We start from the raw sequence: 25,560 nt of genomic DNA, 5'->3' as shown, positions 1-25,560 counted from the left end.
ACTGTCCATTTAAAAATCCCACTCAGGCAGCCAGTCATTAAGGAAAAGCTTGCCTGAAGAGATAATTATTCTAGTTTATTGGTGGCAATGCTGCAGCAGTAAATCATGCAATGACATCACACATGATCTCCTCTATGGGCAGGTTCATTGGGCACACAACCATCTTTACTTATTTAATTTGTTTATTAATAAGGACAAGCTACCAATTCTCTCAAGGCATATTAGTTTGCTTCTGGATCCAACTTGAAAATAGAGAAACAAATTTCTGTTTCACTGGTAGCTAATCACCAGCACACCATTGGTTCAAGACTAAGGAAAAATAGGACCAAAAACAAGTGAGCTTTTGTGGAGGAAGTAGACTGGTCCACAAAACTCATATTACAATATAGCAGTTAGTCTTTGAGGTGCCACAACATTTTTGTTGTCTTTATTTTTTATTTTTGTTTTGATTTTGGCCTGGTATGCTAGCACAGATTAACATGGCTGCCTCTTCTAAAAGGAAAACATAAAATACATATTTTATTCAAACATCTTCCTGAGGACAGGGGAGCTCAAGGAGGTAGAGGAGTGAAAAGCCACTGTAGGGTGAAAAAAGTGCAGCTCATAAGGTCGCATGTAGCTATTGGTGACCAAATACGGTACATTATCTAGCGCCACTGGGACCCCAGCTCCCTCTCACATGCAGATTTTTAAAATGCATATTTTAAAAAGCAATTTACTCAATAGGCCCCCTCTGCTCTTTGACAGTGTCGCTGGCAATTGTCATGCACGCACAGAGACACACTCATTGCTGCCCCAAAAAGTTTTGTATTTTTCTTTTTAAAAAACAGGCCACTATATGATATGTAGTGTGTGTTTTTTAATTAGCAAATACCTTTTTAAAAGAAAAAAAATATCTTGGAATACATGGGGCCCTATGGGGGCTGGATGTGTCTGTCAGCCCTCAGACCTCTGGAGATTACTAAACTAGAAGATGTGCCTAAAAACCTCTTTAGGGATAGTGGATTCAGATAACTGAAAGCCTTCTGCTGAGAACATTTTGCTTACTGAGGCAGAAAAGCAAATTTCCCTTCTCCTTGCCATCAAGATGCATAGTGCCCCTAGTTATTTTGGGACCTGGGAAAGAAAATCCTTCAATACCTCCTCCTTAATAATATGATGATCAGTAATTGAATCAATAGCAATTATCTCTCCTTTCATGACACTGAAAATCAGGTGTTCCAGACAACTATGACACTATGATTCTGATTAGGATACTCATGATGTTACTCTCAACTGTTTGTGGAACAGAATTTTCACTACAGTGAGATAATAATGTAATATAGTGAGACATATGAATTATGAGCTGTTTATAGTTGAACTGCTTAAAAATTGAAGTCAGATGTACAGAGTAAGTTGTGGAGTATTTCTATAGTCTGACAAAATATCTATTCGTTCCATTTCCTGTATACATTAGCTAACATGACACAATGACTGTGAGCATGTAACAGTTTTTAGATTTTATAGGGGGACACAGTTCATGAGAGATCAGTGGAAAAGAAAGGTTGTAAACAAATACTGTACACATTAAAATATAAATGTCTCTTATAATTTTGCAAATGCTGGAATGGTCAGAAAAGGTACCTGGGACATTTAATTAGAATTCAGTTTTAATTTCTTATTCACATTTCTTGGAGATCAAAATGTCACAAAAGGAATCTTCTGTGGACAACAAAAAGAGGAGAGGTATTCCATCTCTAACGCTGATATTACACATTCCATCTGAGTGTCTTGTAACTGCATACTGCTTAACCAAATACTAAAGAAAAAAAAATGTTACTTTTTGTGGTCTCTCTAACTCCCATAGAATTTCCAGAACCTGCTAGAGTTGAGCTTACATATTTCTGGCAAGATGCCTTACTCACTGTAACTGTGCATGTCAAGGGCCATTCCTCCTAATTTCTCTTGCTTGTTTTCAAACCTTTCCTCTTCATCTTTAATTGTTGCTGAGCTTCTTGATTGTTATAAGTTGTTGTCTTTTTTTCTTTTCTTGTCTGCCAAAGACATTTTTGTTAAACCATTTGTGACCTGAAATCTCTTCTTCAGAAATGTAGTGTCTGCTGATCTAAAATTTCCTTGACTGATGAGGGTTTTTTCCATGATGTGCATATATGTAACAGTGTTTACTATTTGCTCAACAAGGTGGAGAAAAGTCATGACTCAGAGCTTTACTTTCCAAAGGTACTGTTTCTTCTTTCAAGGCTATCACCAAGCAACAATCACTTAAGTCAGTTGCAATCTGTTAATGTCCACTGCCTTTCTCAGTGCTTCTTATGGCAACCCAGGCTTCAGAATTACCTTCAATTTGTGATCCTACTACGATTCATACCTACTGCTATGGTACAGTGGGGTCTCTACTTAGGAACTTAATCCGTATTGGAAGGTGGTTCTCAAGTGGAAAAGTTCTTATGTAGAATCTGCATTTCCCATAGGAATGCATTGAAAACCATTTAATCCATATCTGCTCTTTTCCGTCCATAGAAACTAATGGGAAGCTGCTATTCCGCCTTCTACCACTAGAGGGAGATTTTTTCTTTTTTTTCCCCTTAGGTCGGGGAACAGTGTTAAAAGCACTTCTGACGAAGCTAATTTTGAAGCAATGGACTGAAAACCAATTAATCCGTTCTGGCTGTTTTTTTTTATGTAGAGGTGCGTTTGTACATTGAAGCATTAGTTCCCATAGGAACTAATGCAAAGCTGGTTAATACGCAAGCAAGCAAAGCAACCTTTATTGGCATAAAACAGTTAAAACATACAATCCGATAATAAATTAAAGTAGTAGGAGAGGTTAATACGTACTCTACCACTAGGGGGAGAACTTTTTTTTAACCTAAGATGACCTAAGGTTAAAAAAAGAGCAGGAAAGTTTTTTTTTCCTGTTCTTATCTGGATTTTTGTTCTCAAGTAGAAGCAAAATTTAGCAAATGGAGCTGTTCTTAAGTGGAATTGTTCTTAAGTAGGGACGTTCTTAAGTAGAGACCCCACTGTACTGGCTACTTTGATGTTATCTGTTTTAAATGCATCAAGATTAACGTTGGTGGTCTACTACTGTCAGCTTTGCAGTAGCAGCAACAAATATTTTGCTCAATGCATGAGATTATGTTTTTAAAAAAAATCCCCAAGTGGAATCTGGGCTAGTTCTACATCATCATCATTGGGAACAGCAACAACGTCTTCAGAGGCTGTTCTTCTGATCAGCTGAGGTCAAGGTGAACAGATCATGCCCAGAGTTCACACTATACTCACCTCTTTCTTTCAAGCCGTTCTGTATGGGAGGCAGATTACCTTGCTTACAAAGGTCACAGATCACATATCCCCTCTTGCACATGGAAATGACAGTTGCCTTGTGGATAAGAGTCAACCTACAATTGCCATATCAACGCTGAGGATTGCTAGTACAGGTTTAAACATCCATCACACAGAATCATAAACATTGTAGATTGAACCTCCTTTACTGTATTAGGCTAACTAGTACATTACATTGGTTTAATCAGTTCTGCAATCAGCTTCGGTGTTACACTCAGCTCGTTTATCATACCAAATTATTCTTCCTTGGGATCAAGCAATCCTATCGAAGACATTCACATGTTTGCTACACCTTATTTGGTGCCAACTGTTAATTAGGTCCTACTTAGTGCCAACTATGATACCATGGCACCAGTTGTGATACCATTAGTATTACATGTGTCATTAATTTTGATTTCAATGATGGTACTACTTCCCTCCACCACTTCCTATCCAAAATAGTTACCAGTGTTGACAGATGTAGTACCGTGTTTTTCTGAAAATAAGACAGGGTCTTATATTAATTTTTGCTCCAAAAAGGCATTAGGGCTTATTTTCAGGGGATGTTTTATTTATTTTTTTTCATGTACAACAATCTACATTTATTCAAATACAGTCATGTTGTCTTCTTCTGGTTGCTGCACAATAGTGGAGGGCAGGGTTTCACTTAACTGGGGCTTATTTGGGGGGTAAGGCTTATATTACGAGCATTCTGAAAAATCATACAAGGGCTTATTTTCAGGTTAGGTCTTATTTTCAGGAAAACAGGGTATACACTGTTTCATTTTTTGGTACCACTGCCTTCAACAACAGTTATACCACGATTGATGAAACTATTCACTAAACCCTTCACATAATGCGCACTGCAAAAGAATGCATTGTGCATGATATGAAGTAAGACAAGGCTTTTTTCTTCTGAAAAGTGCTCCTCAGATTCAGAATCAGAAAATGTACTCTTAACCTCACCAGTGACTCATGCTGCTCTTCTGTGGGCATATGTACTTTTACTGAGCTGTTGGTTAGAATGGCAAGTACATTGGAATTGTAAGTCCAAAAACTTCCAGAACAAATCATAAACTTGTATTTAAATGTGTTCAAACCCAGAGTGTGGCACTAGTAGCAAATCTCATGTAACCATTACAATTGTTTGTACTGTACCAGACTCCTTGAATGATTCCTCTAACTTCCAGGAAAATCTGTCAGTCTTACAGGATTTGAGATGAGGACTGTGAATTTTTGTGTAAGCAGTATACCCCCAAACTTGAAAAGGGAAAACTAAGGGTAAACCCCATTTCATACGAACAGAGGAAAAAATGTGGCAAATTGAATACAGAAGGGCAGTCATTGCCAACCTTTTTTTGAGTTGCAACCCCCTTTTATAATAGCCAAGTAACCTGTGACACCCCATAATACTTGCATAAAAAGATATTGTTAATGGGATAAAGTCGTCCTTTCCCAGAAAGTTGAGGCTTCTTTCTCCTTCAAGCAGCCTGTTTCTCATACATATGCATATATACTAACTTTTATATCTGGCTCTGAAAGGTCAAGTAAGAAGTTACTTAACATGGGCTACAACACTTATAAGGCAATCCATGACTCTCCCGCTCCTCATGACCTCCAGGTTGGGAAACACTGCAGTAGGGAGATGTCTTTATTTGTCTACTGCATTGTCCCTCAGAATGTCAAACACAGTCAAGTTTGCATGGGAGCCTACCAGCAGTTCCTCAGATGCCTCCTGAAAAGTCAGGAAAAATTGATCTCACACAGCTCACCTGCGTCCTCTCTTTTGATGTACTTGCTTTTCTGTATGTCTTAGTAATAGACACTGACCTGGGGGGAAATTTGAAGTAATGGTCAGCGATGTGAGCAATACAGAGGCTGGGGTTCCTGCTAAAATGTGTCAGCTCAGCTCTGGAAGTGATGGAAGGTTTGTGCAGGTAAACCCACTGGTGTGCATTCACATATGGCCCCTTGAAGAAACACAGCTGCAGATGTGTAACCTGTTCTTCTGCCCATAAAATACTCTTCCTTTACTGATCAAAGCATGGGAGGTGAAAATAGGCAGCATAACACAGGCAGTTAACTGTTAAGACAGAGGTTAGGGGAATGTCTGAAGGCCCTTGGTAAATCTCAGTTTAGAAACCAAATACTGTAGCACTCTTCTTATGATGTCTTTAGCTAATACTGAGATGAAATATTGAACAATACATTGTTTGGGGCTGCTTTTTGTTCTGTTCTGTTTTTCATTATTGTTCCTTTCTCTTGAGCAGTGGAGCTTAGAATACTGGTTACAATCTGTGGTGTGTATTTGAAAATACACCAAGTGATTTAATTATTGTGTTACAAAAAGTAATTTTTCTCAGACAAACCCAATCTATACAATGCACTTTTTTTGCCTTTTTACCAGCATAGTTATTTTAATGATTCAGACATAAATTACACAAATTGGAAAGAATTGTTTGGAAAGAAACAATATTGTTCTGTCTATGCCATATAGCATGACAAAATTAGGGACTAAGGAATACATTGAGAAATAACTATCTTGTGCTAGGTATTCCTGGTAATATTCCTAAAGGTGTGACCCAGTAATTTTTAAGCTTTAACAACAATTGTGGTATAATAGTGTGTTGAATTTTGCACTCCCTGTATTGACAGCATCAGGGCATTAGCATCATATTCTTTATATACCTCTATTAGTGCTACTGTATCCCAAAGGTATTTTGCCTTAGCAGTGTATTTATGTGTGTGCATGCACATGCACTCAGAGCAATTCCCAAATACTTTGTGTCAATTTCTGCATTGCAGTAGACCAATATCCTCTTTGATAGAATTTACTGAGTTGAAGAAGAATACCAAGAATACATGTTACAATTGTCAAATCGAAACAGAACACATCATAGTTGTCAAGTGAATAAAAATGAATTCAGTAAACTTCAGTAAATCTAATCTTTTGTACAAATTGCTAATATGAACACTTTTGTGAACCATTGTTCGGCCTAGAGTAGTAGCCCAATGTAAAGGAAACTCCTGGGGTCGTGAATTTGCTTTATTATGAACTCATGCTTCACATGCAGGGACTCTGCACGTGAAGCATATTGTTAATGTTTGACGGATTTGAACTGAGTTTCTCACTCTTATGGACCAAGGAAATGTTACCCTGTTGACTCTTCTGAAATTCTTAACAGTTTTCGAAGGCATTCACATAGGATCCTTCAAAATGCCAGGTAGGAATAAGTGTATGTGATCCTTCTCTTTGGTAATTCCATTTGTTTTTCAACTCAGTCTCAGGAGATGGTTCTAGGAAACTCATGGGGTTTGTCCTGGGGGAAGGTATTTGCCTTCCAATAGGGAGCTAGAAGCAATAAACCACTGCCTGATGTTTGGGATACATGCAGAAGTAGATAGATAAATTTTCAGACTTAACACATAAGGCACATATATTATGTCAGGAATGCTGATGATTGACATGACCTGCCTTAGTGGCTGAAATACTTAGTAGCAATGAGACCAAGACCATTGGCACCTATTTTTGGCTTTAAATACTTCTGCCTTCCATTCTTGGGCTCCCAAAGACTACACAGGATTGAGGGGATCACTAAAGATTCCCAAAATGTGGGAGGAGCCTCTAGGAAGCATTTTATTGCCCCAGAATAGCACGCCCAAGGCTGATGACACCATCTTCATTGTGTAGCGCAGCAGCGCAGCTCCGCCAACAGGATTTCAGCCACTATATCCTGCATGGAATCATATTCTCTTAGAAGGAGCCATTGAGTAACTTGGGGTGCTGCGCAATCAATATTTTTCCGTAGATGCCCAAATAATGTCATCCAGGAAATTATTTTATCAGTTTTGATTGATTCATGAGCCGCAGCATTAACTGACAGCCTCACGCATTCACATTTTACTTAGTTCCTGGGTGAAATATTGCAATGTACTCTAAGTCGGTTGCTTTTGAAGATTGTCTGTAAGCTTTAATTGAATGAAAATATGGTATCCAGCAATTTCCCTGTTATCTGTAGGTCGGAAAATACAAGACCAGTTTTATATGAGTCATATTTTTTCTGTAGCAGTGCTACAGATTTGGAACTGATTAAGAGCCACCAGAAATACATCTAGGCTTGGTAAACTTTTAAGCTGCAGATTTCAACTTCTGTCATTTCTTTAAAGTTAATTGTATTTGATGTGCCACATTGTTCCTATTGGTTATTTTAATTCTTGTACCATATTTTACTTAGATAGTGCTGATTCTTATTCCTTGCATTTGTTCTAAGTCATTTCTGGATGGCAGTAGAAGAGGGAAATAATATTTTGATTTTTGTTTTGTGTTATGCTGCACAGCTTAAAGTAAATATCAGTAGGACTTCTAGAAAAGTGGTTGTCTCTGGCATTTACAGAGAGGTGGATATGAGAAAGGGATTAATGTGATTTCTTCCCCGCCCCCATTTAAATGTTTTTAAAAATAATCTAAAATACATACTTTTCCATGTATAAGACGCCCCACTTTTCTAACCCAGAATTTTTTTTCACAAGAAAATGGAGGTGGAAAGCAGGAATCATCAAAGTGCTTTATTCCTGCTTTCCCCCTCCACTTTCTAGTGAGTAAAGTGCTTTCCTCCTACACTTTCCTCGCAAAAAGTACTTTCCCCATCCATTTTCCTTGCAAGAAAGCACTTGTAAATCAAACAAAGTCTTAAAATGAAGCTGAAAATATCAGTAAGTACTGTACTGTATTTGGATAAATAGCTGCTGACTATGTATAACATTAATATGATGTGAGGTTCTCTGTGATAGGCAAAGCATGCTATTAATATACTACCTCATACTGCTCAAAGCAGTCTCTGAGAAGCTTACAGTTTAATTATGCAGGCTACACATTGCGCGCACACCCCAGGAGCTAGGTATTCAATTTACTGACCTTGGAAGGATGGATGAACCTCGAGCTACCTAGGATTGAACACAGATTGTGAGTGGAGCTTTATCTGCAGTACTGCAATTTAGCCACTACACCAGTAGGTCCCAAAGAAGCATTACACTTTATATTGAATAGAATGTTGGCACCAGCCTGTATGGATGTGTATGTCCACATAGTTTTGTTTTTTAATCAGTTTTTTTTTAATTGAGGTGTTTACCTCAAAGAACATGTTTTTAGAGGCAAAAGGGAAATGGAGACCTGCCAAGCTTGTTGGCTAGAGTCATGGACAAGAGCAAGGCCTGTCTGAACTGCCACTCAGTTTTTATTCCGTGAGTTTGCAGGGTTGGTGATTAGAGTGGCTTTCGCCCAATTATGCTGTGATTATTCCGCTGCACTGTAATTGACTGGGGAGATATGCTAATACCTGTCATTTGGGATGATAAAAGATGAGCGGAGGACGCAATGCATTATTTAGCTGGCTGTGTGATAGATGAGGGATGCGCAGAGTGCTTTAATTGCTGAGAGGAGAGGTTAAGCTGAACGAACGGATGAATTAGAAATGAGGCTTTTTTATGGGTTGTGGAAAAGTGAAATAAAAGAAAATGTTCTTTAAAACCGAAGCAGCAGATAGAAGCAAGCAGAACAAGGGTGGACCTTCTAGGCAGCTTATGCTATTACTGTAATTTAAAAGTATAAGGGAAAAATCCATTTAGTGTTCAGTAAATACTGCTGTGCAGCTTCAGTAGATTTACAGCCTATTCCAGGTGTTTTTTTTTTTTTAAATCCTTTAAGAAATTGTTCTTTCAAATGACACTTTGATTGTTTGGAATCTTTTAAATTTATGTTTTATGTATCTAGAACATGCTTGTGTTTACATAGACATTTGTGTATCTGTCATCAGTGCATCAGTGATCAATGCAATAGAAAAGGTGGAGGTAATTTCAATATTCATAAAGATGGAATAAATCTTAAAATGTAGTTAGTGGAAGTATACAAATGTCAAAGAATTTACTCATTCAGTAGGAAGGTTATTTTTTGTACAATGTGAAGGTTGACAGAACTGTCAGTAGACAGGTCCCATGACTTTATTTTTTCCAGCTGTCAAAACATTAGTCATATAGTACAGCTGATGTATTGTACCATTATGAGATACATTGTAGCTCTGATTGTTTCAGTATTATTACACAGCATTGGAATTGTGTGCCACAACTTTGGTTCCAGAATTTTAAAATTTGAGTGGATATAAGCATTTATTTCATTTGAAACTGAAAAATTGCAGTAGTGCCCCCTCTTGTTTTGCAGCAGCCCAACTTCTATGAAATTGTTGCTTGCCCAGAGAAGTACAGTTTATTAACCAGTGGCTATCAAACCTGTTTTTTAATATTTAATGGATAGGTCTGGAGGGGAAACAGTGGTTGAAATGGATGCCAGGTTTCATTGAGCAAAAGCACTCATTGCATTAAATCCTTTTAAGGTCAATTATAGGGGGCCATTTATAATTGACACCTTATTTTCAAAATGAAATGAAATTTCCTTATATGTTGTCTTTCATCCCTGCACTCAGCAACTGGCAGCTGCTTTACAGTGTTCTGTCCTTTGTTAACATGTTAATTCTGAGCTGCTTAGTTTTTAAAAGAGCAATTTGTAAGGCAGTTTGTTTCTTTTACAATGTGGTTTTGCTGTGTACTGGATAATATAATTTTTGCAAAATCCCAGTATTTCTAGTTACACTTTGGCATATTTCCATTATTTCACTTGCTACAGGTTTTATGCTAAATATACTAAAAGAAACCTGGAAAGTTTTGACAGAAGTATAATGAAATTATAATTTTATTGTTTAATGTACTTTGTAAACTTTTCAGAACTATGCATATAAGATTTTCAGTTATAAAATAATGTCGTTAAAATGTAATATATATGAAACATGTTTCATTATGCAATACCCCAGCTGTTTGCCAGTATCAGTATGTTATGCTCTTGTGGGTTAAAGGGCAAGTAGTTTGGAAAGCATTGACTAGCAAAATATAGAGAAAGTTATATTAAAAAGATGTCAGTTTCTTTGTTGCCTAGTCTCTGCTTAGCTGTTTCAGCCCCATTAGATAGAGGTGTTTCCATCCTGTGTACTTTATGGCCAATACAATTTTAATTAGTTATAGAAATGCTATTCATATCAGTTTGGAATTGTAGTATTTAATGGTTGTTGTGGGTTTTTCGGGCTCTTTGGCCCTGTTCTGAAGGTTGTTCTTCCTAACGTTTCGCCACTCTCTGTGGCCAGCATCTTCAGAGGACTGGAGTAGGAACTCTGTTCATGCTCTGTTGCTGTTTGTTGGATACTTGAGTATTTATAACTGTGGGAACAGCTTTTGTCCTATTCAGGAGATAGGGGATCAATGGAGCAGAAGTAGATGTTTTTCTGGAACTCTCTGGCTTTCTCCATAATCCAGTGCTTGTTAGCAATTTGGTCTCTAGTTCCTCTGCCCGTTCAAAATCCAGCTTGTACTTCTGGAAGTTCTCGGTCCACATACTGCTGAAGCCTGCCTTGGAGGATTTTGAGCATAACCTTGCTAGCATGTGAAATGAGTGCAATTGTATGGTAGTTGGAGCATTCTTTGGCACAGCCCTTCTTTGGGATTTGGATGTACAGTGGTGCCTCGTATAACGAGTGCCCCGTTTAACGATGAATTCGCATAGCGATGGCATTTTTGCCATCGCTTTTGCGATCGTATAACGATGTTGCCTATGGGGAAAAATCGCTTTGCGATGTTTTCCCCATAGGCACCATTTTCCCCCAGCTGAGCGGCGGGAGCCTCCGAAGGAGTGCTCCCGCAGCTCAGCTGGGGGAAAATGCCTGCGGTGGCCTCGGAAGGACCCTTCCGAAGGGTCCTTCCGAGGCCACCGCTGGGATTCCCCTTCCCCGCGGCTGGCTTCCCCGGCCATGGTCGGACTTTCAGGAGTCCGACCATGCATGGGGTAGCCTGCCGCGGGTGGGATCCAAGCCGCGGGGAGAGGGTGGGGGGATCCGGATGGATCCCACCACCCTCCCCCCACGGCCTGAGGAGGGTGGGAGGCATGGCCGGACTCCTCGCCAGGCACCGCGGCTCCGATCCGATCTGAGCCGCGGTGCCTGCCAAGGAGACCGGCCATGCCTCCCACCCACCCCCACCTCCTGCGGCTTGAGAAGGGGGAGGCATGGCCGGACTCCTCGCCAGGCACCGCGGCTCCGATCGGATCGGAGCCGCGGTGCCTGCCAAGGAGTCCGGCTATGCTTCCCACCCCCACCCGCACCTCCTTCGGCTTGAGAAGGGGGAGGCATGGCCGGACTCCTCGCCAGGCACCGCGGCTCCGATCGGATCGGAGCCGCGGTGCCTGCCAAGGAGTCCGGCTATGCTTCCCACCCCCACCCGCACCTCCTTCGGCTTGAGAAGGGGGAGGCATGGCCGGACTCCTCGCCAGGCACCGCGGCTCCGATCGGATCGGAGCCGCGGTGCCTGCCAAGGAGTCCGGCTATGCTTCCCACCCCCACCCGCACCTCCTGCGGCTTGAGAAGGGGGAGGCATGGCCGGACTCCTCGCCAGGCACCGCGGCTCCGATCGGATCGGAGCCGCGGTGCCTGCCAAGGAGTCCGGCTATGCTTCCCACCCCCACCCGCACCTCCTTCGGCTTGAGAAGGGGGAGGCATGGCCGGACTCCTCGCCAGGCACTGCGGCTCCGATCCGATCGGAGCCACGGTGCCTGCCAAGGAGTCCGGCTATGCTTCCCACCCCCACCCGCACCTCCTTCGGCTTGAGAAGGGGGAGGCATGGCCGGACTCCTCGCCAGGCACCGCGGCTCCGATCCGATCGGAGCCGTGGTGCCTGCCAAGGAGTCCGGCTATGCTTCCCACCCCCACCCGCACCTCCTTCGGCTTGAGAAGGGGGAGGCATGGCCGGACTCCTCGCCAGGCACCGCGGCTCCGATCCGATCGGAGCCGCGGTGCCTGCCAAGGAGTCCGGCTATGCTTCCCACCCCCACCCGCACCTCCTTCGGCTTGAGAAGGGGGAGGCATGGCCGGACTCCTCGCCAGGCATCGCGGCTCCGATCCGATCGGAGCCGCGGTGCCTGCCAAGGAGTCCGGCTATGCTTCCCACCCCCACCCGCACCTCCTTCGGCTTGAGAAGGGGGAGGCATGGCCGGACTCCTCGCCAGGCACCGCGGCTCCGATCCGATCGGAGCCGCGGTGCCTGCCAAGGAGTCCGGCTATGCTTCCCACCCCCACCCGCACCTCCTTCGGCTTGAGAAGGGGGAGGCATGGCCGGACTCCTCGCCAGGCATCGCGGCTCCGATCCGATCGGAGCCGCGGTGCCTGCCAAGGAGTCCGGCTATGCTTCCCACCCCCACCCGCACCTCCTTCGGCTTGAGAAGGGGGAGGCATGGCCGGACTCCTCGCCAGGCATCGCGGCTCCGATCCGATCGGAGCCGCGGTGCCTGCCAAGGAGTCCGGCTATGCTTCCCACCCCCACCCGCACCTCCTTCGGCTTGAGAAGGGGGAGGCATGGCCGGACTCCTCGCCAGGCACCGCGGCTCCGATCCGATCGGAGCCGCGGTGCCTGCCAAGGAGTCCGGCTATGCTTCCCACCCCCACCCGCACCTCCTTCGGCTTGAGAAGGGGGAGGCATGGCCGGACTCCTCGCCAGGCACTGCGGCTCCGATCCGATCGGAGCCACGGTGCCTGCCAAGGAGTCCGGCTATGCTTCCCACCCCCACCCCCACCTCCTTCGGCTTGAGAAGGGGGAGGCATGGCCGGACTCCTTGGCAGGCACCGCGGCTCAGATCGGATCGGAGCCGCGGTGCCTGGCGAGGAGTCCAGCCATGCCTCCCACCCCTCTCAAGCCGAAGGAGGTGGGGGTGGGGGTGGGAAGCATAGCCGGACTCCTTGGCAGGCACCGTGGCTCAGATCGGATCGGAGCCGCGGTGCCTGGCGAGGAGTCCGGCCATGCCTCCCCCTTCTCAAGCCGAAGGAGGTGCGGGTGGGGGTGGGAAGCATAGCCGGACTCCTTGGCAGGCACCGCGGCTCAGATCGGATCGGAGCCGCGGTGCTTGGCGAGGAGTCCGGCTATGCCTCCCACCCACCACCCACCTCCTGCGGCTTGAGAAGGGTGGGAGGCATGGCCGACTGTGCTTGCAGCAGCGGAAGAGGTGCCCTGTGGAGGAGAAGGCAGGAGCCGATCTGTCATTTCTCCTCCACCGGGCACCTCTTCTGCTGCTGCAAGCACAGTCGGGGCAGTCCTTTGGGAGAAGCCGGGCTGCTCCGAAGAAAGGCAGAAGCCCATCCAATCTCCCCCCCCCTCCACACCGGGCAGCTTCTCCCGCTGCTCCCGATGGTTGCGAGGGGAGATCGGATGGGCTTCTGCCTTTCTTCGGAGCAGCCCGGCTTCTCCCAAAGGACTGCCCCGACTGTGCTTGCAGCAGCAGAAGAGGTGCCCGGTGGAGGAGAAATGACAGATCGGCTCCTGCCTTCTCCTCCACCGGGCACCTCTTCCGCTGCTGCAAGCAACTTCGGGGCAGCCCTTTGGGAGGAGCCGGGCTGCTCCGAAGAAAGGCAGAAGCCCATCCGATCTCCCCCCCTCCACACCGGGCAGCTTCTCCCGCTGCTCCCGATGGTTGCGAGGGGAGATCGGATGGGCTTCTGCCTTTCTTCGGAGCAGCCCGGCTTCTCCCAAAGGACTGCCCCGACTGTGCTTGCAGCAGCAGGTGCCCGGTGGAGGAGAAATGACAGATCGGCTCCTGCCTTCTCCTCCACCGGGCACCTCTTCCGCTGCTGCAAGCACAGTCGGGGCAGCCCTTTGGGAGAAGCCAGGTGGTGGGGGAGAAGGCAGGAGCCGATGCCGTCTTCCCCCCCTCCCCCGAGGCTTCTCCCAAAGGGCTGCGCCCGATAGTGGGGGAGAAAACCGGATAATCCATTCCTATTGGAACGGATTATCCGGTTTTCAATGCATCTCTATGGGAAAACACGTTTCACTTAACGATGTTTTCCCATAACGATGTTTTTTTTGGAACCAATTAACCTCGCTATGCGAGGCACCACTGTAGACTGATCTTTTCCAATCCTCTGGCCACTGCTGAGTTTTCCAAACTTGCTGGCATATTGAGTGTAGCACCTCAACAGCATAATCTTTTCAGATTTTAAATAGTTCGACTGGAATGCCATCACCTTCACCGGCCTTGTTGTCAGCCATGCTTTCTAAGGCCCACTTGACTTCACTCTCCAGGATGTCTGGACAGCACTCTGAAGATGCCAGCCACAGAGACTGGCGAAACGTTAGGAAGAACAACCTTCAGAACACGGCCAAAGAGCCCGAAAAACCCACAACAACCATTAGATCCCGGCCGTGAAAGCCTTCGTGAATATATTGTAGCATTTAACTTGACAGAATAAAATTTGTAAGCAGTTTACACTAAAATGCAGTCTAGAAATGCTGGATAGCTCAGTGTCTTAGGTATGGAGCCAGAGGTTGGGAGTTCAGTTCTGCACTGTACGTCCTTGACAGGGGCTGGATTCGATGATCATAGGGTCCCTTCCAGCTCTGCAGTTCTTGATGATAATGATGATGGTGGTGGTGGTGGTGGTGGCGGCAGGACCATCAAGAGCATAGTGCTGCCCTACCACATTGGATCGCTCTACCTGCTAGTGTAGATCTGAAAATACAGTATTTACACTATTTTCAAAATTTCATTATCTACATTACTTATTCAAGTATGCTGCTGTATGACTATAACACTCTTGTAGGAAAATTGGCAAAAGTGAAGTAAGTAATTTTAGAATTGTCATGGGTTTAACAGAGCTTCTTTTTCTCCTACTGTACTGTGGAAGTCTATTAAAAGTGGAGCTGGCACTTGCTCCCTATACCAAGTCAAAGGATGTGGGCTTGGATCTTTTCTTCTTTGCCAAATCCACAAGAGGGGTCTAGAAGGTATGTGCAGCAGAATGCTAGCACTCTGCTTAGTTCCCTGGGAATATAGCATAGGCACTGAACTTAAAGCAGGTTGAATCAAGCCCAGCAATTTATCTAGAAACTGAAAGAGTTTTGTGATGTTCAGGGCCCTAATGTTTTGTTTTGTGTTGTATTTTTAAGTTTATAGTGTTCTTAATTTATAATGTTTAGCATATATTTGTTCCTTTGTACAATATTAAATTGATTTGTATTTTTTTAATTTGATGATGTTGCATATTGTACTTGGATTGTTGTTGTTGCTGTAAACCATCCAGAGTAGCCTTGGTAGCCAGACAGATATGTGTGTGTGTGTGTGTGTGCGCGTGCGTGTGTGCATGCGCGTGCGCGCGTGTCCATTTGCCCATTAGTTGAACAAGTGTGAACCAGATTTGGGGAATCACAACTTTTCCTGGTACTTAGTCCATCTTAATGGTAGCTTGTTGTGAAAGCTTTAAGATGTGAGAAGTTTGGTTTTAAAATTAGAGAAAGATAGCACTCCTTTCCTATGGAAGTCAGGAGAAAGAAGGAAAAGAAACCATTACTATTTTACAGTAATTAGGTTTTGTTGGCTTCTCTGTTTCATATATTGTATATATATATTTAATTACTTGGAAAATGAAAACATAGAGGACAAAGAGATGGTGACAGTAACAGATCTTATTCCATCAGCACAATTGAGAGGGACAATCCTTGGAGGGGGGCATTCTTTCTCCTCTCTCTGCATCCCTCCCGCACAGCCCAGACTTGCTTTAGAAGGCTTGGATAACCTCATGAGACTGTTTTCATGTGACATGAAGAACTGCCAGAAGGCGTGGGTGGAGAGAAGTATTTTTAATGTGATTCAGTTCTAACATTATTTTTGGGCATATATTTGTTTTGCCCGGACTACATAGATGCATATGTTAGTTTATATTTCAGAATAAGAACCTGTAATATCAGGATTAAAGGCTGCGGCGGCAGCGGGGGGGGGGGATTCTCTGAATAGAATAAAAGTCTCCCTTTAGAATGCATGGAGCATATTTGACTGACAGTGTTGGAAATAAGTGATAAGAATCATTAACAGATCTATCAATCATAACAGTGGTTTTATTTCTTGTATTATTAGCTCCTGAAGCTTTGCTGGAGCTTGTGAGAAGTAATTTTGTACCGTAGGCTCTTCTTACTGTGCTCTTGATGTATTTCTGGGGTAGGCTGTGAAAACTGCACATTTTATTTTTGTTTTCACTGGTTCAGTCATAGGGTTTTGATGATCTCAGCTTGTTCCTTCAGTAGTTATATCTGGCTATGATCTGAGGAATCCTTGTAGCCCGCTGGGGTAATAAGAAACAGACTCTGTGGTAGATCGAGTAAATTTTATAAGCTTGAAACACACACACACATACACACACACACACAGACACACACAAATAAACAAACAAAAACCCACCAGTGTCTTATATACAACTGTTAAAAATGATAGTTTCAAAACATCCTTTCTTTTCATTAGCACTAGAGACATATTTACATGCAAATATGTACATAAATATATTGCACATAATTCAAGCATTTTAATAGACCAAAGCACTTTATTTCAATATTTTAGCCAGCCTTTCTCCTAAAAAGAACCAAACGGTATGATACTCATGTGTTCATTTGAATTTCTGTGTAATTTCTAAATTAGATCTACACCAATTTATTAATTGTCATGTAGTGTATTCATGATATAAATCATTGACTCCAAACTTGTTAAGCTTAGGGTACTAGTATTAGTTTGTATTGTTGCCTGCTAATATTACTAATACTGATTTCCCATGGAATACAGCGAAGGAGGGTTTTTTGTTCTGGTTTTTTGTTTGTTTGTTTGTTTTTTGGTTTTTTTCTGCTGTTTGCTCCCCAAGCCCATCACAGGCTTCCATTACCTGCTGTTGAGGGGTGGGGCAGGCAGTCCCACAGTCATCCATAGTAAATTTATCAGGTATATAGTAGAGTGCAGTGGGAGGGACAAATCAGAAAATTTTCTCTTTCCCATTTTACTAAACCCATTCACACAGTGATGGGTTGGACACAGTTCTTTGTGATTAACATTAATAACAAACCATAAACAGCTTTGTTGCTCTACTCTCTCCATTAATTTCAGTGGTGCTTAATAAAATAGAGACACTTGTAAATATTATTTGTTTTTCAATGAAAGATGTTCCTTTAACCTGTCAAGTATCTCATCTTGACACCCACACATACTTATTGCAGGGAAAAATCTAAATTAAAGGTGTACTTTTCTATGGGTTTATTATTTACTTGAAAATCACGCTAACCAGAATACATCAGAATTAAATCAACTTCACAAATCAGTTTTTCAACAATGCTTATTAATGTCTGTTATGTTTTTCTCTAGTACAAGCTTAGATGTTTATTTAAGTGGAATATACTGGTTTAGAAGCCTAATGATAATTGGAATCACTTGGAGAAACATTTATTCAGTTTCATATTTATTGAGTTTATGGGCAGATGCAATCTGATTAATAATTAATCCTGGAAAACAAGTAAACATACCAGGTGCTTCCATTATCCAAATACTGTCACTTCCATTTAATAAAAACAACATCCAATTAATGTAATGTTATTCTAATTTGTAAGTTAGTATAAAGCAGGATGAACAGATATTCTATAATACTAGACTAGCAAGTTGGTTGTGGCTAATTTAGTGGCCATTTATTTCTGTAAGAGTTAAATTTGACTGCTGCAATCCTATATTGACTTACCTAGGAGTGATCTCTGTTTAGCTAAATTGAATTCACTTGTGTGTAGAAACATAAATGATTGGGCTGTAAGTCTGGATCATACCTAAAGGGTTAATTTTTAAAAAGTTCAGTACTTTGAAGAGACATAATGTAAAAGTACATATCCTCACCAGTTAATGAGAAGAGCCTCCTGGCGCAGTGGCTGCTATACTGCAGCCAAAACTGTGCTCAAGATCTGGGTTTCAATCCCAGGTAGCCAGCTCAAGGTTATCTCAGCCTTCTATCCTTCCAAGGTGGGTAAAATGAGTACCCAGCTTGCTGGGGGGGGGGCAATGTGTAGTCTGCATAATTAACTTTTAAACTGCCCAGAGAGTGCTTGAAGCACGCTTTGCTTTTGCTTTGCAGTTGAGACATGAGCATTTAAAAGTAGCAATTGCATCTAAAATATTCAGAATATTTGTTTGTACTGTGCTGTTAGATATTGAATACTTTGTTAATTTGGAGCCTTAGAACAGAATTGTGGCCTTTATTGTATGCTGCTGCTTACTTTTCTGCAGTTGTCTTAAATCAAAGATTTCATATGAATATATAAAAAGAAGTTTAAGCACTCTGCAGTTTATTTAGTAATGTCCACTGCCAAAATGTGATGAGTCATTGATATGAAAATTAGAATTGTGTGATTGATAGTATAAAGAAATATTAATGGATGCACTTTAAAAAGCCCTGTTAGTGCTGTTTGGGGACTGGTGAAAGAGGAAATCTATTTCTGTGGTTGTTGCTTAATAAACATCTACTCTGCCACTTCACATCAGCTTCTGTCCTTTCTGAGTAAATTAGTTCTTTGGGCAGCATGTCAAGAGGAAGTGTATTGTTCTTGGCAGGGCACTTGAATTTCTAATTACAAGATTCCTGCCTTAATTGCAATTACCTGAACACCCAGGCAGGGTGAACTTTTGGAAAAGAATGTAATTAGTGCAAAAGAAATGCTGCTGCCAACTGCTTGTCTGGATACTTACAGTAAGCAAACCATTGATAAGTTCACATTTCTAAAGATATCTTGTCAGTCTGTACAAAAAAATGCTGAAGGTTTGGGTGTGCTGTTATGTAAACACATTGCCCTTGTATACGGACAAATAAAGGAAGATCTCTTGCTGTTTCACTTCCCTTTCAGTTTGCCTGACTGCATTTCAAGTGAATATTTATTACAGTAAAAAAATGAAAGGTTTGCAGAAAATAATGGATATTCCTTAGAATTTATCAGCACCATAGCAGTCTGAAGAAGAGATTTTATAGTGCTAGTGTCTTTTATTTTCAAATTCTGATCTCACATACAGTTTTACTTTTCACAGTAATCACAATGGAGAGAATATATGAAACATAATAAATGAGTTGTCTTGTTCATTTAAAGCACCTGGAGTCAGGAGACTATCATATATATATATACAGTATGGGGGAACTACAGAGGGTCAGGGAGCCAATTTTTTACCTTCCAGGATCCCTCGTAAACCCCCCCCCCCTTAACAAAAAGTATGAGAAATAAAAATAAAATGTTACTGGAAGTCCATTTCTGGTTTTATTTTTGTGGGTTTGGGGAGTATTGAAGAACATGCATGCTATTTTATTGCAAAACCACTATTCCTTTAGACCTTTGGGACTGTAAAATCACAAGAATGAAGAGATTTGTTAATCATATTTTCTGATTAATGTAAAAAAATATATATGATGCATAATCACACACCAAGGATTTTTTCAAAAAAATCAGATATTTCAGCTTTCTTTAATTTGGCATTATGTCAACTGAAATCTTTATCCAAAGAGGTGGAAATGATAAACAGAATACAATAACCTGTGTTAGAACTAGTGTAGAATGACTCACTTGTCCAGCTAGATTAAGCTGAAGAGAAATTAATAACACTGTTGTCGATATCCATGCATCAATTTATATTGTTTATATCTCACTTTTCTCCAAATGAAGGGACTCAACTTACAAAATATTTAAAAGACCAATGGAGCTAAAAACCCAATAAACTGAAATGTTTTTTTAAAAGTAGACACATTACACATTAAAACAACTGAATGAAAGACAGTTAAAACAGTTTAACAGAAGGTATAAAACAGGGGTGTCCAACCTGTCACCTTCCCTGGGCCACATTAGAAGATGAAAATTTGGTTTGGGCCGCACATACATTTGGTTTGGGCCACATGGGGGGGGGCAGCCCTAGCCATCCTCCACAGCCCCGCTCCAAGCGCACTTACCGGCAGCTGCGATCTCAGACAGCAGAGGCTGCCAGCTTCGACTCCAGCGGCTTTATGGGGCCAGGAGGGGGTCCACCTATTGACGGGGATGGCGCAATGCAGTCACGCAGCCCCCCTGTCCCCTCCCCTCCCACTCCTTCCTTCCCTCCCTCTCCCCCCCTCTACTGTTGTGACATGCCCCGGCCACATTCCGGCCGCAAGCGCCGGCAGTGTAACTTGAAACTTTGGAATTTCTTTAAAAATAAAAAATTGCACTGGGCCGCATTACGAGCTGACCTGGGCCACATGCGGCCCTCGGGCCGTGGGTTGGACAAGCCTGGTATAAAATATAACATCCCCCTTTTAAACCCTTTCCTTGTCAGCTAGTCACTTGCTGAAAGCCTACCTGAACTCAAAAAGTCTCTCCTTTTCAGTGGATGGAGAAGGGGCAACTTGTCTTCCCTGGGGATGAAGTTCCACAGCCAATGTCAAATCAGGAGGGAAAAGAGACAGTTTCAGTTTTGGATCTTAGTAAATATAAAGCCAAAATGTGCAGTTTAGTTCAGAATTCCTTTTGACTAACAACACATTGTCGTCATCTAAAAATATGGGTTTGCCATTAGAAGCTATTATTGTTTAAAGGTCAACATATGGAATTCCAGTTCTGACTCCTTTTTTAGGAGAAAAAGAATGGTATGATGGATTTGATGTGTTGAATAGATAGCTCTTTAAGCAGAACCCTCCCGTCACTGCTGAAGCACAACTCCTTTTTATTTAATTGGTATGTGTGGAGTCCCTGTTAACAAGACTGGCAGCTGCACAGCAGTAGTGCTTGGTGGATTGCTCCTGTTCTCTCTGGGGTGACAGCAAACTGCAAAATATTGGTGCCTCTTATTGATGGGCTGAAAATAAGAAACCCTATCAGATAAAAGTACTTTCTGTTTTATAGACAAATGTATAAAACTGCTTTGTCCTTTGGAAAATCCAGTTAAGAGCACTTCAAACAAAGTGCCCAAGTGATAGGCTCCCCAAGCACATGTAATGGCAAAATGGAAGTGTTGTGATGTGAAGGGCATTGTAATAAATTGTTCCTACTGCTTGTAAACAATGAGGGGTGAAGGCATCAGAGAGCAAAGCTGATGTAGCAGAATGCTGTTACCGCAAAAAGTCTCTTGTTTTTGAATTCAATTATGTTGGTTTTCAAAGCATTCACAAATGCATTCATTTTTCTTTTTGTCATGAAATGTTCCTCATCATGCATATATGTCTGTATATACGCAATCGTAAACATACACATATATACATAAAAAGATGTTGTAGTTTAAGCTGCATTCCTGATGTATTTCTAAAGGTGAAATCCCAACAATGAGCCATAATGGACTGGGAAGTGAGATAGTTACTTAGGACTCTTTCTGAGTTTTGCTAATGCAGACGCAAGGGGGGGGGGGGAATGACACAAGTTTTTTTCTCAGTTAAATATAGAATAAGACCACAAGGCTTAATCCAGATATATGCACATGCAGCCAGTTTGCCAGAGGCAAACTTCCGTGTGCCTCCTTTGCACAGCAAAATCTGCTTCCACTGACTAAATACATTCATCTGACTTAAGAGATCCATTCCATGACATGGCCACATTGAGTTTCCTCCTTCCTATCCTTGCTTTCAGTGTGAAGGTGATAATCTGAACTATCTACCAAAGATTGGGTTTTTGAAGGGACCCACGGGGACTGAATAGGTTTGACAATATGCAGCTTTTATTTCCATTATGTTTTGTTACAAACTTAGAAAAAGTGAATGTCAATAAGGGTGTAGCAGAGCTGATTTAAAACAGAGCCATCATTACATGTGGCCACAACAGATGGCAAGCACTGCCGATTTGGTGGGTTGTGCCAGTTCATTTAGTGGCTAAACAGGTGTTCAGAACTTCAAAGCCCCATCTCCTCCAGCAGGCGCCCACTCAGAGGCAGCGCTGGGGGCCACAGCAGGGAAGCCAGGCCATTGCCTCTGAGTGGACATCTGCCAGAGGAAGCAGAGCTTTCAAGCGCCAAATACTTTTTTGGCTGCTAAACGAACTGACACAAACCAACAAACCGAATATTTGTGCCCATCTCTAGTGGATGTGGTGGTGCTGTGGGTTAAATGGCAAGCCTCTGGGATGAAAGGTCGGAAGATCAGCAGTTCGAATCCACGTGACAGAGTGAGCTCCCGTTGCATGTCCCAGCTCCTGCCAACCTAGCAGATCGAAAACATGTAAAAATACGAGTAGATAAATAGGTGCCACCATAGTGGGATGGTAACAGCATTCCATATGTAAGTTGCGCTGGCCACGTGACCACAGAAACTGTCTACGGATAAACGCTGGCTTGGAAATGGGGATGAGCACCACCCCTTAGAGTCGGACATGACTGGACAATTTGTCAAGGGGGACCTTTACCTTTACCTAGTGGCCACCATATGGTTTAAGTAAAATAAGAACTAAAGGTAGTTCTTGAAATAGGTAGCAAAGATTAGAAGAAACCATGAACCCATGTGCAAAAGGTAAAGATTAAAGGATATTTTGGAACAGATCTAGGGAATTGCCTGGGTTTTTGGAATAGATAGAATATCTCCTGGCACAGAATAAAGTGAAAAATATATTAACAAATAAAAATGAGTATTTGATTAATTAAAAGTCCTGGTAGTGGTGTCACCCCCATGTTAGTAAGATCTTCATGTTTCTCTTACTTTACTTCCAGGCATGCCAAGTAAAAATCATATATGGAACGTATTGTGGTGTTTTCCTGGGGCTAAGGAGATTCAATTTAAATGTGCAGAGATTGAGCCCTGTAATATGTCACTTTTTCCTATGGCACTTTTAAAAGACCTGATAAAGTTATGTGTTCAACAAATAAAATCAGCTGTTATTTGTCCGATGGCTATCTTACATAGCTTGCAAGAGAAAAGAATTTCAAAGTCCATCTCAGTAAGAGTTATTTGTCTTTAGAACATTCTTGCATTGTTTAGCAGTGTGTTGTGACTTATATGGCTATTTGTCATTTGCTTCTTGTGCTGCCTTACATTTCTTCTTGTTCTTTGGTCCATACCTAGTAAGTGAATTCTGCAGGAAAATCATTAGAGAATTAAAGCAGTTGTAGTGGGAGACTGAAGTGTCCCTAGACGGAACACTTCTTAAAATGAGCTTACTGATCCTATAAAAAGCAGGTCAAATGTCAGAGAGAATTGGTGGTGACAAGTAGAAGTTTATAAAGGTCATCAGTCACATGCATTGTTTTAATTTGTGTGTAAAATTATTCACAGCCAGTTAAGTTTACTGAAATAAAATTAATTTAAAACTTGCAAGAATAAATCCTTCTGACATGCTTAGGCTTTGATCCTAAGTGCACTTATATGGAAATAATTCTACTTCTAAGTAAATCTGTTCTGTATAGAGGTGATAGGCTACCATATCAAGATCAATTGACTTTCTGTTTCAGACCATTTTGTCTGTTTATGTTATTTCATTTCATTTTTTGCAAATTTTTATGCTATCCCATTAGAAAACACTAAGATGCTAATGTGTCTCTCACAGGGTTTTTTTTTAAAGTGAAAGCATTTATTTATTTATTTATTTATTTATTTATTTATTTATTTATTTATTTATTTATTTATTTATTTATTTTTATTTAATATCTGCCCATTTAGACCAAAGTCTACTCTGGGCGGCTAACAACACAACATTAATACAGTTGAAAATAACAAATAAATTAGGTATTGACGGGAGGGAAGACCTGCCTAAAGGACCAGGTCTTGCGTTGGCTCTTAAAAACACCCAGCAAGGGAGCCAGACAGATCTCTGGTGGGAGATTGTTCCAGAGGCAAGGGGCCACTGCCAAGAAGTCCTGCTTTCTTGTTCTTTCTCTTCAGGCCTCCCTCGGCGTTAGTCCCCTCAGCCGCCCATCTTGACTAAAGCGAGTGATTCGGGTAGATCTAGGTGGGAGGAGATCCTAAATTGTTTAGGGCTTTATATGTCATCATTAGTACTTCGAAATCAATGCGGAAAGAATGGGCAGCCAATGCAGGGCAGCCAGAGTAGGGGAGATAAAGCAAAAAGAAGGGGGGGAAATACAATAATAATCAAATTAACAAAATTAATTAAATAATAACATAAAAATAGACATGGGATTTTAAATTAAACAATAACCAATTTAAACAATTAAAAATTAAAATATTTAAGAAAAAATAAAAATGGAGTAGAAGACATTCCACACCCAGACTACCACCCACTCACCCACCCCACCCCCCAGTCATACCCAGTAACAGGTTTCAGTCCTCCCAACAGGCTCGCTGCCAAAGATGATTCTGTCACCATTAAGCAACAGGGTTGGTAATATGGCCAACCCTTTCTAGGGCTCAGCCATCGCCACCAATGCCCCAGCAGCTTACAAGGCAGCAAGCCTGATCCAGCCAGGGAAAGTGACAAAGTCAAAAAGACAACCAGGGCAAAGGGCACCGGGCACCAAAAGTCTGAACCTCCAGACAAAAGGGAGGCAACAGGGGGAGGGGCATGTCGGCAGGTTCAGTGCGCTGAATGAAGTGCCAAATGGTTGTTGTGGGTTTTTCGGGCTCTTTGGCCGTGTTCTGAAGGTTGTTCTTCCTAACGTTTTGCCAGTCTCTGTGGCCGGCATCTTCAGAGGACAGCGCTCTGTGCTCTGGTGAAGTGCCAAACTTCAGCCATCCAGTCAACAGCAGACCAGCCACGTTTATCAGGGACCAGCACAACACCGATGTCCTCACGAGGCCAGCCAAGGGTCCTCACCAAAGCCACCCTGCCGGTTCACAAAGCAGCCATCCCCACAGTGGAAGGCTTCTTCCGCAGCAGGTACCCGTCCTCAGCTCTCCCGAGCACAGGGATGCTGGTCCTGTAGGGCCCTGAAAACAACTCCAGCTTATAAGCCTCTTCTTCCCCCTGAGCCAAGTGGCTGATCTTGAGGAGCGGGTGGGGCAGCCAGGACTGACAAAGGCCCCGTCCTGCAAGCAGAGGGAGACTGAGCCAGGCTCCCTTGGACAAGCTCGCAGCCAGCAGCAGCCCAGCCACAGTCCCACTGTCTCTCACACAGTGCCTGTGGACAGCATATGTTATTCAGCTCCCCTGAGCGCAGGAATGCTGGTAAAGGTTCAAAGCATACTGACAGAATTTAAATTCAACCTACTTTGGATGACTTAGAACATTTCAATGTAACATCCAAAATTAGATTGATCAGTTGGTAGACTGTAGTATAGATAGATACAGTCCTTTCTGTCAACATGTTTGTCTGACCCCAACCAATCCTAGTGCAAGTTGTAAGTATGATTTGCACTGAACCTTTTAAAATGTGTTTTCTCGTTGTCAAAATAAGATTCAACATGTTTCGTTTCATTTCTC

The 25,560-nt window shown here is 42.5% G+C and overlaps 1 protein-coding gene and 2 long non-coding RNA genes across 9 annotated transcripts in view; 2 read left to right on the top strand and 1 right to left on the bottom strand.

The window, feature by feature from the left end:
* The window catches only part of LOC140705856 (uncharacterized), a 45,738-nt gene extending 43,748 nt beyond the window's left edge, over window positions 1–1,990 (bottom strand). Inside the window, exon 1 of the long non-coding RNA XR_012085432.2 lies at window positions 1,905–1,990. This is a non-coding gene — a long non-coding RNA (uncharacterized LOC140705856). The remainder of the gene's footprint in view (window positions 1–1,904) is intronic.
* Window positions 1–25,560, top strand: part of ARID1B (AT-rich interaction domain 1B) — a 475,555-nt gene that overhangs the window by 272,223 nt on the left and 177,772 nt on the right. The gene's annotated exons all lie outside the window — the stretch shown is intronic.
* LOC144585925 (uncharacterized) lies at window positions 1,842–3,581 on the top strand. Its single transcript, XR_013540552.1, has 2 exons — window positions 1,842–2,739; window positions 2,827–3,581. It is a non-coding gene; the product is annotated as an uncharacterized LOC144585925 (long non-coding RNA).

Source organism: Pogona vitticeps, chromosome 1 (genome assembly GCF_051106095.1).
Source record: "Pogona vitticeps strain Pit_001003342236 chromosome 1, PviZW2.1, whole genome shotgun sequence".
NCBI lineage: Eukaryota > Metazoa > Chordata > Lepidosauria > Squamata > Agamidae > Pogona > Pogona vitticeps.
This window is presented reverse-complemented; position numbering and strand designations above follow the sequence as displayed.